Source organism: Microtus ochrogaster, linkage group LG5 (assembly GCF_000317375.1).
Source record: "Microtus ochrogaster isolate Prairie Vole_2 linkage group LG5, MicOch1.0, whole genome shotgun sequence".
NCBI lineage: Eukaryota > Metazoa > Chordata > Mammalia > Rodentia > Cricetidae > Microtus > Microtus ochrogaster.
Genome location: NC_022031.1, coordinates 37211017 through 37219562, shown reverse-complemented (window position 1 = coordinate 37219562; position 8546 = coordinate 37211017).

The window sequence follows — 8546 nt, the reverse complement described above, 5'->3', positions numbered from 1 at the left end:
ACACACACACACACACATTTTTTGGTGCAATTTATATTCTTTTCTTTTTTTATATAATGACAAGAACAATTTATTGATAAGACAAAACAACCATAAATATGTATTTACCTAAGAATACAAAATCAAAATATACCAAACCAAAAAAAAAAAAGAGTTAGGGAGAAGAGACCAATCCCAATTATATATCAATACATTATCATCCTGCCTCAGTAATAAACACAGGTAGGTATGAGAGCAGCAGAGGGCATGGACGACCTGAAGAGCATGCAGGTGAATCTAATCTAATTGAACTTTTCAGAACTTCCAACAGTAACAAATATATATATTACTCATATGCATGCATGAAATATTTACCAAAAAGAGCATATTCATAAACAAGAGCATGTAAGATAATTCAATGCATATGAATTTTGTGCTCTATATAAAAATATATACTCTAACAATGGAAATTAACTAGAAAACAATAGCTAAAGGAAATCTTGAGATTCTCTATATATTTGGAGATTGGATAAACAATAACTTGCAAAAAATAGATAGATGGAGGGAAAAAGGAGAAACAGGTAAAGTAAAAAAAAAGCAAAAGAGGAGAGGTGAGAGGGGAGAGAGGAGGTAGTGGGAGAAGATGAGAGAAAGAACAAGGACAACCTGCGGTGTCTCTTATTTGACTGTGGGTAACGTGTTGGCCTCAGAAATCTAAATATAATCAAATCAGAGCCTTTGGAAGACAAACAGAAATGAGTCTTCTGATTACAGTTCTAGCCTAAACACTGTAGAGTTGTGCAATCCTGGCACCTAAGCAAAGCACCTTTATTTCTCATAGTTTAACACAGTGTCAGAAAGAAAAAGATTCTCCATGCTTAGGTCTGCTCAGTTCTGACCTAGACAGCTTGGTGGACAGACCCCTGAGCGCAAACTCCCTGTCTCTGCCAGTTCTCACCTCAAGCACTGCCACCTGAGCCTTGCTTTCCCAAAGGGAGGTCTGCAGCAATGCAGGAACCTTCTTAGCCATACGCAAGAGCAGCGAGGTAGCCCAAAGGTTAGTGTCCTGCCTGAGGCAGCCACAATAAACAGGAGAGTGGGGACCAAAAAGAAAGCATGTCAGCCTCCCTATCTTTCTGCTTCTCAGAAATCCAAGCAAGCCAAGCCTTGCTTTTCATAACAAATTCTTAGTTTCATTTTCTTATCTTGTGTGTGTTCCTTATGACACACACAAGGTTCACCTCCCAGAAAGCCCCCTGCACCCCAAGTCTCTTGTCTTGGGCTCAAGCTAGATTCAAGATCTCAGAACTGCCTGCCAGGACAGAAATAGCCATTATTCTTGCCCCTGATCCTCCATTAGAGAACAGTCACGCACACCAGATCAAACTAGGCAGGCAGTTGGTTGTTTGAGGCGGTTGAAGTCAGGGCCTTGTGCACAGTAAGTAAGTAGCCTACTACTGAGCTACCCAAACCTTTAATTTGGTCATTCTTTTTTTTTTTAATTGACTTTTATTAAACTCTACATTTTTCTCTGCTCCCCTCCCTGCCTCTCCCCTCACCACTTCAAACTTCCCCCAAGGTCCCCATGTTCCCAATTTACTCAGGAGATCTTGTCTTTTTCTACTTTCTACTTCCCATGTAGATTAGAATTATGTAAGTCTCTCTTAGTGTCCGCATTGTTGTCTAAATTCTCTGGGATGTGGTTTGTAGGTTGGCTTTCTTTGCTTTATGTTTAAAAACCACCTATGAGTGAGTACATGTGATAATTGTCTTTCTGTGTCTGGGTTACCTCACTCAAAATAATGTTTTCTAGCTCCATCCATTTTCTTGCAAAATTCAAGATGTTATTATTTTTTCTGCTGTGTAGTACTCCATTGTGTAAATGTACCATATTTTCCTTATTCATTCTTTGCTCGAGGGGCATTTAGGTTGTTTCCACGTTCTGGTTACGACAAACAATGTTGCTATGAACATAGTTGAGCACATGTCCTTGTGGCATGATTGAGCATCCTTGGGATATATACCCAAAAGTGGTATTACTGGGTTTTGAGGAAGGTTGTTTCCTAATTTTCTGAGAAATCACCACACTGACATCAAAAGGGCTGTACCAGCTTGCATTCCCACCAGCAATGCAGAAGTGTTCCCTTTTCCCCACAACTTTTCCAGCATAAGTTGTCATCAGTGTTTTTGATCTTGTCCATTCTTACAGGTGTAAGATGGAATCTCAGAGTTGTTTTGATTTGCATTTCTCTGATGACTAAGGATGTTAAACATTTCCTGAAGTGTCTTTGAGCCATTTTAGATTTCTTTGTTGAGAGATCTCTGTTTAGGTTTGTACTCCATTTTTTTTTATTGGATTATGTGATCTTTTGGTGACCAATTTCTTCAGTTCTTTGTAATTTTGGAGATCAGACCTCTGTCTGATGTGGGGTTAGTGAAGATCTTTTCCCATTCTGTAGGCTGTCGTTTTGTCTTGTTGACTGTGTCCTTTGCTTTACAGAAGCTTTTCAGTTTCAGGAGGTCCCATCTATTAACTGTTTCTCTCAGTGTATATGCTGCTGGGGTTATATTTAGGAAGTGGGTCCCTGTGCCAATACGTTCAAGTATACTTCCCACTTTCTCTTCTATAAGGTTCAGTGTGGCTGGCTTTATGCTGAGGTCTTTGATCCATTTGGACTTGAGTTTTGTGCATGGTGATAGATATGGGTCTATTTTCATTCTTCTACATGTTGATATCCAGTTATGCCAGCACCACTTGTTAAATATGCTTTCTTTTCTCCATTTGATATTTTTTGCTTCTTTATCAAAGATCAGGTGTTTGAAGATGTGTGGATTGATATCCAGGTCTATTCGGTTCCATTGGTCCTCCTGTCTGTTCAATACCAGGCTGTTTTCAGTACTGTAGCTCTGTAGTAGAGTTTGAAGTCAGGGATTGTGATGCCTCAAAAAGTTCTTTTATTGCCCAGGATTGTTTTGGCTATCCTGGGGTTTTTTGTTTTTCCCTATGAAGTTGAGTACCGCTCTTTTGAGGTCTTTGAAGAATTTTGCTGGGATTTTGATGGGCATTGCATTGGATCTGTAGATTGTTTTTGGTAAGATTGCCACAATTTATTTTCTTATGTGCTTGGTGTTTTTGTCTGGAACTGGAGTTAGAGACAGTTGTGAGCTGACATGTGGGTGCTGGGAATTGAACCTGAATCCTCTGGGAGAGATGCCAGTGCCCTTAACCACGGAATCATCTATCTCCCCAGTCCCTTAAAAACAAATCTCAAAACAAAAACAAAAACCTACAAAACCACGGGACGAGGCCAGAAGAGCTGGCCCGGCAGTCAGAGCTGCTCCACTATCGCAGGACCAGCGCCTGGTTCCCAGCATGCACATCAGACAGCTCACAAGTGTGCGTAAGCCCAGCTCTGGGGATCTGACACCCTGTTCTGGCCTTGGCAAGCATTCCTTTCCTGTGCACAACGCACACACCAGCCGTCATGTGTAGGCTCTGACAGGCCTTCCGACTATGTGCTTTGAACCTTGAGGAAACTCCCGAGCTGTTTATATGTAAGCACTGTGGACCAACAGGAACTAGGGCCTCCTGTCTCAGCAGGAGTTTCTGTGGAGCTCTTAACCACTGTTTTCCTTCTTAGGTTCAACATCACACACACACACACACACACACAGACGCATACACTTTGATTTTTTTTATAATGTCATTAATCCACATCTCATAAAAATTTTTAAATAAAAAATGATGACAAATTTTAACTCATAAATTTTTTTAACTGTAGGGGGAAAAAAAGCCAAAGGCTCATAAGTCAGGGTGAATGTCGCCTGGGCTGCAGGGGAAAGCTGTCTAGGAATGGCGGTGTGAGGCGGGTGAGAAGGCTCAGGGTCTGCGCTGTGAGGAATAACCCCGGTGGTGACGGTTCGCTCCCTCCCTGCACCGTGTAGCATCCTTGCTGTTCATGCTCAGATACACACTGGGGCATCCTCAAACTGGGCGAGGAGCCAGGACACCTGAGTTTGACTCATCCTGGATCTTGGGCTGTGCCAGGAGCCAAAGAGACAGTGTCTGCCTGCCCAACCCTGTTGGCCCAGCCTGCACCGCAGGGACCAGTGTGGGTGTGGGAGGACCCTCAAATGGCACAGGGAGAGGCCCAGAAACAGGAGGGCCCCACCCTGTGTTGGGGTCCTCATGTTTTATGAAGCCTTCCTGGCTGACACTCAGTGCCCATGAATGTTGGCATTCCAGAGCTGCCCACACAGACCTGTGAGCAGGTCCTCCATGCAGCCATGGGCAAGCTGGCTCTGGAGTCCCATCTTTCTCCCAGGCTCCCAAGGCCATTTCAAAGTTGTTTTGCTGCTACATGGTTAACTCTGAGCATTTCCTGGGGTCTCTGCACCTGTTTGTCCCCAAGGGGACAGATGTGTGTGGCAAAGATATAGGGGTGTCTGGCCTCCCATACTTGTGGGGAGGCTTCTCAGCTGGGAACTCCCAGTAGATGGGGTGGGGGTGGCAGGCAGTCTCACAGTGTTGGAGCTATGTGGCCTCTGGGCCTGCCTCCTTTCTCAGGCTGAGCAGGGAGTGAAGAGTATGGCTTGCGTGGGGGAGCAGAGTTGGGCTCCTTGCCCACCCCAAGCCCACTGTTCCGGGTCCACAGCCCCTGACAGGATCAGATAGGGCACGTTCTCACAGCAAGCAGCCCGGTGACAGAGATCTCGCTGACGCAGGCAGGAAAATATTAACCCAGCCTGACAGGCGCATGCTCACATGTGCACAACAGTGTGGTGTGTGCATGTGTGTGTGTGTGTGTGTGTGTGTGTGTGCGCGCGCACGCGCGTGTGTGTACAGGTATGTGTTTGCCCACATGTGTGAAAACAGACACAGAAGAGCCGGGCACACACATATAATTCCAGCTCCAGAGTCTGAGGCAATAGGATTCTGAAGCCAATCTAGGATACACAGAAGCCCTGTCTCAAAAAAAAAAAAAAAAAAAAAAAAAAAAAAACCCCACACACACACACACACACACACACACACACACACAAAAAAAAAAAAAAAAACCCTCAAAAAACCCCATAAAAATCAGAAACCAAAAACAGGAAAGCCAGGTGTGGTGGTGCTCACCTATATATAACCTCATGACCTCAGTACCCGAGAGAGAGAAGCAGGAAGATCAGAAGTTCCAGGCCACATATGGCTAGTTCTGGGTCAGCTTCAGAACTTAGATCAGAAACTGGACCAGAAACACAGGGCCAGTGAGATGGCTCAGTGTGTGCAGGTGCTTACCACAAGACTGGTGATTGGAATTTGACCTCAAATCCACAGGGTAGAAGGTCAGCCAAGTCCCAGCAATTTGCCCTCAGACCTCCACATGTGTGGTGTTTGTCTGTGCTGTGGGATAATCTTTCTGTAAACTGTAAAGGTTTGTCACTTGGATTGGATTAATAAAAAGCTGAACAGACAATAGCTAGGCAGGATTTTGGGGGCAGAGAGGACGCTGGGAAGAGGAAGGGCAGAGACACAAGAGTCACCAGCAGACTGGCCGGCTTCTCCAGCATCTGGCTGGTGACTCCACCTTCTTTTTCCCAGAGTTCTCTCTGCCTCAAAAATCCTGCCTACCTATTGGCTAGTTAGCTTTTTATTTAGCTAATCTGAGTGACACTTCTTCATAGCATATAAAAAGATTATTCCACAGCATTTCTCCCCTTTTTTGTTTGTTTTGTTTTTGTTTTTTTGTTTTTCGAGACAGGGTTTCGCTGTGGCTTTGGAGCCTGTCATGGAACTAGCTCTGTAGACCAGGCTGGTCTCGAACTCACAGAGATCTGCCTGCCTCTGCCTCCCGAGTGCTGGGATTAAAGGCGTGCGCCACCATCGCCCGGCGCATTTCCCCCTTTTTGTCTAAATAAAAAGGAAGAGTCTTACCTCTAACATAGTAAAACTATGTACAATAAGAACAACTATAGGGCTTGAGGGGTGGCCCAGTGGTTAAGAGCACACTGAGTGCTGAGAGCTTCTTTTCTTTCGAGACAGGGTTTCTCTGTAGCTTTGGAGCCTGTCCTGGAACTAGCTTTTATAGACCAGGCTGGCCTCGAACTCACAAAGATCCACCTGCCTCCCAAGTGCTGGAATTAAAGGCGTGTGCCACTATCTCCCAGCATACTGCGTGCTCTTATAGAGGACCTGGGTTTAATTCCCAGCACCCATATGGCAGCTAACAACTGTCTGTAACTCCAAGATCTGATACTCTCTTACAGACATACATGCAGGCAAAGCACCAATGCAAATAAAAAAGCCAATTATCACAAGTATTACATTTGGAGAAAATTATCCTTTTTTTTTTTTTGAGACAGGGTTTCTCTGTGGCTTTGGAGCCTGTCCTGGAACTAACTCTTGTAGACCAGGCTGGCCTTGAACTCAGAGAGATCTGCCTGCCTCTGCCTCCCAAGAGCTGGGATTAAAGGCATGCACCACCACTGTCCGACAAAAATTCTCCATTATTTATTCTATCTTGATGAGTCCAAAGCTCTGTACCTAATTTAATAAGGAAAACTGTAACTATAACTTAGTCTACAACTCCATCAGATATCCCAGAAAGATATAATACCTGAGTAAAGAGAAAGTGCAGTGCAAGTCACTTCCAAACTTATAGAAATGACAGATGTCACCTGGCTACCTGGACAGCCACCCAAGGTTCCCTGCAGCATTGGATCATCCATCTTCATATCTGGCAGACTTTTCAGTGAAGCAGGAGGTTTGAAGACCTGTCCTCCCTTGTATTAGCAAAACTTGTCAGTGGCTTTCCTCTGTGTCCTGCAGAATATCTGGCTGACTCTTCTGTGAAGCAGGAATCTCAAAATTCAACGGTCTTTTTCCTGTGTCCCACTCCTCCAGTCTGTACAGCACATTGTCAGCAGTCAAAGCAAGAGCAGTCTCTTGCCTAAATGGGTAACCTTGCCACATTTAAAGCAAACTCTATAGAGTTTCTTCAATGACCATCATCCTTTTATGAAGTCAGTTGGTGCTGTCAGGAGCAGATGTGTCTTGTCACGAAAAACCTTAGGTTATTCAACATCTTAAATGCCATACTCTGTAGATCTTTGAAGTTTTTGAAAATCACCTATCTGTCTGAAATATATCCATTTAACCTTGAAAACATATCTAATGTGACAAGTTTGATGAGTATAGATTAATTACTAACCTCATTTCTTATTTATGCATTTGTCAATGAGCTGCATCCGCACAAGAGTAGAAACACAGATGCAGTATAACAAAAACAACTTTACATTTGTATCGATAAACCAAAATCCATGCCAATGCAAAATATCTGAGATCAATATTTGTCTTTTTATTCTATATTCCTACATTCCCCTAAGTGATAGCAAATATCCATAACCCACCAAATAACCAAACACCACCCACCCTTTCTATTGCAAATGTGGGCTTTGTGTTCTCTAGACTGCTTCCCGTTGTCTGTGGGTGAAGGCAACTTTAAAGGTCCCTGAGAAAATTGAGATAATGGCTAAGTCCTGGAAAGACCAGTTGTAACCTTTGTTGATATATATCACCTGTCAAGTGTCAGGAGGGCTCTCTCTTTTTTTTTTTTGGTTTTTTTTTTTGAGACAGGGTTTCTCTGTAGCTTTGGAACCTGTCCTGGAACTAGCTCTGTAGACCAGGCTGGCCTCGAACTCAGAGATCCTCCTGCCTCTGCCTCCCAAGTGCTGGGATTAAAGGCGTGCGCCACCACCGCCCGGCCAGGAGGGCTCTCTTGATTAAACCTGATCCATATTAACCCTGAAGGAATCCACAGCTTCTCCTTTCCTGTGGAAACAAAAGCAAAACCTCTTCCCCAATGTAAGGTATCTTTTGACTTCTTTTTTAAAATTAACATAGCCCCAAAGTATCTAGGTTGGTTCAATTTGGCAGTCCTGTTGACAGTCCCATGTCTGTCAGTAGCTGTCATCTGCATTCAAAAAATCCAAAATCAACACAACTACATAGGATCCAGACTCTCTGTGTATTTCCCACCATTACAAGATATTTTTCTTATATATTACTTTACTTTCTCTTTAAAGATTTTACCTTATTATTTTAAAACTATTAGTTACTTTCTATACCCATTTCATTTTTTTCTGAAGCCTATACACATTGTTAAACACGCTGTCACCTGTTTAGAGGGGTTTTTTTTCTGTTTGAATTTCCTTTACTGTATATCTATAATCTTTTCTGTCTGCATGAGCAAAACCATTAACCTGAAACGTGACTTAGCTCATGGCCACTGGTGGCTCAAGGCCACAGGCAGCTGCCGGGAGACCTGTCTCTGTACTGCAGCCAGCATGAGAGACACGAGACTGGGAAGCCTAGGTTGGCTCCATTTTTGTGTGTTTAGAATCATTTTAACGCTTTCTTAGGTCTTATGTGGATATACATGGTTGGATGTTAGGTGCCATTTGTAGGTAGATTTTTCTGTTTCTCTTGCCAGCTCCCAAATCATCAGATGAAGACTTATTAATTATGAAAGCTTGGATGATAACTTAGGCTTGGTTCTAATAAACTCTTTTTTTTTTTTTTT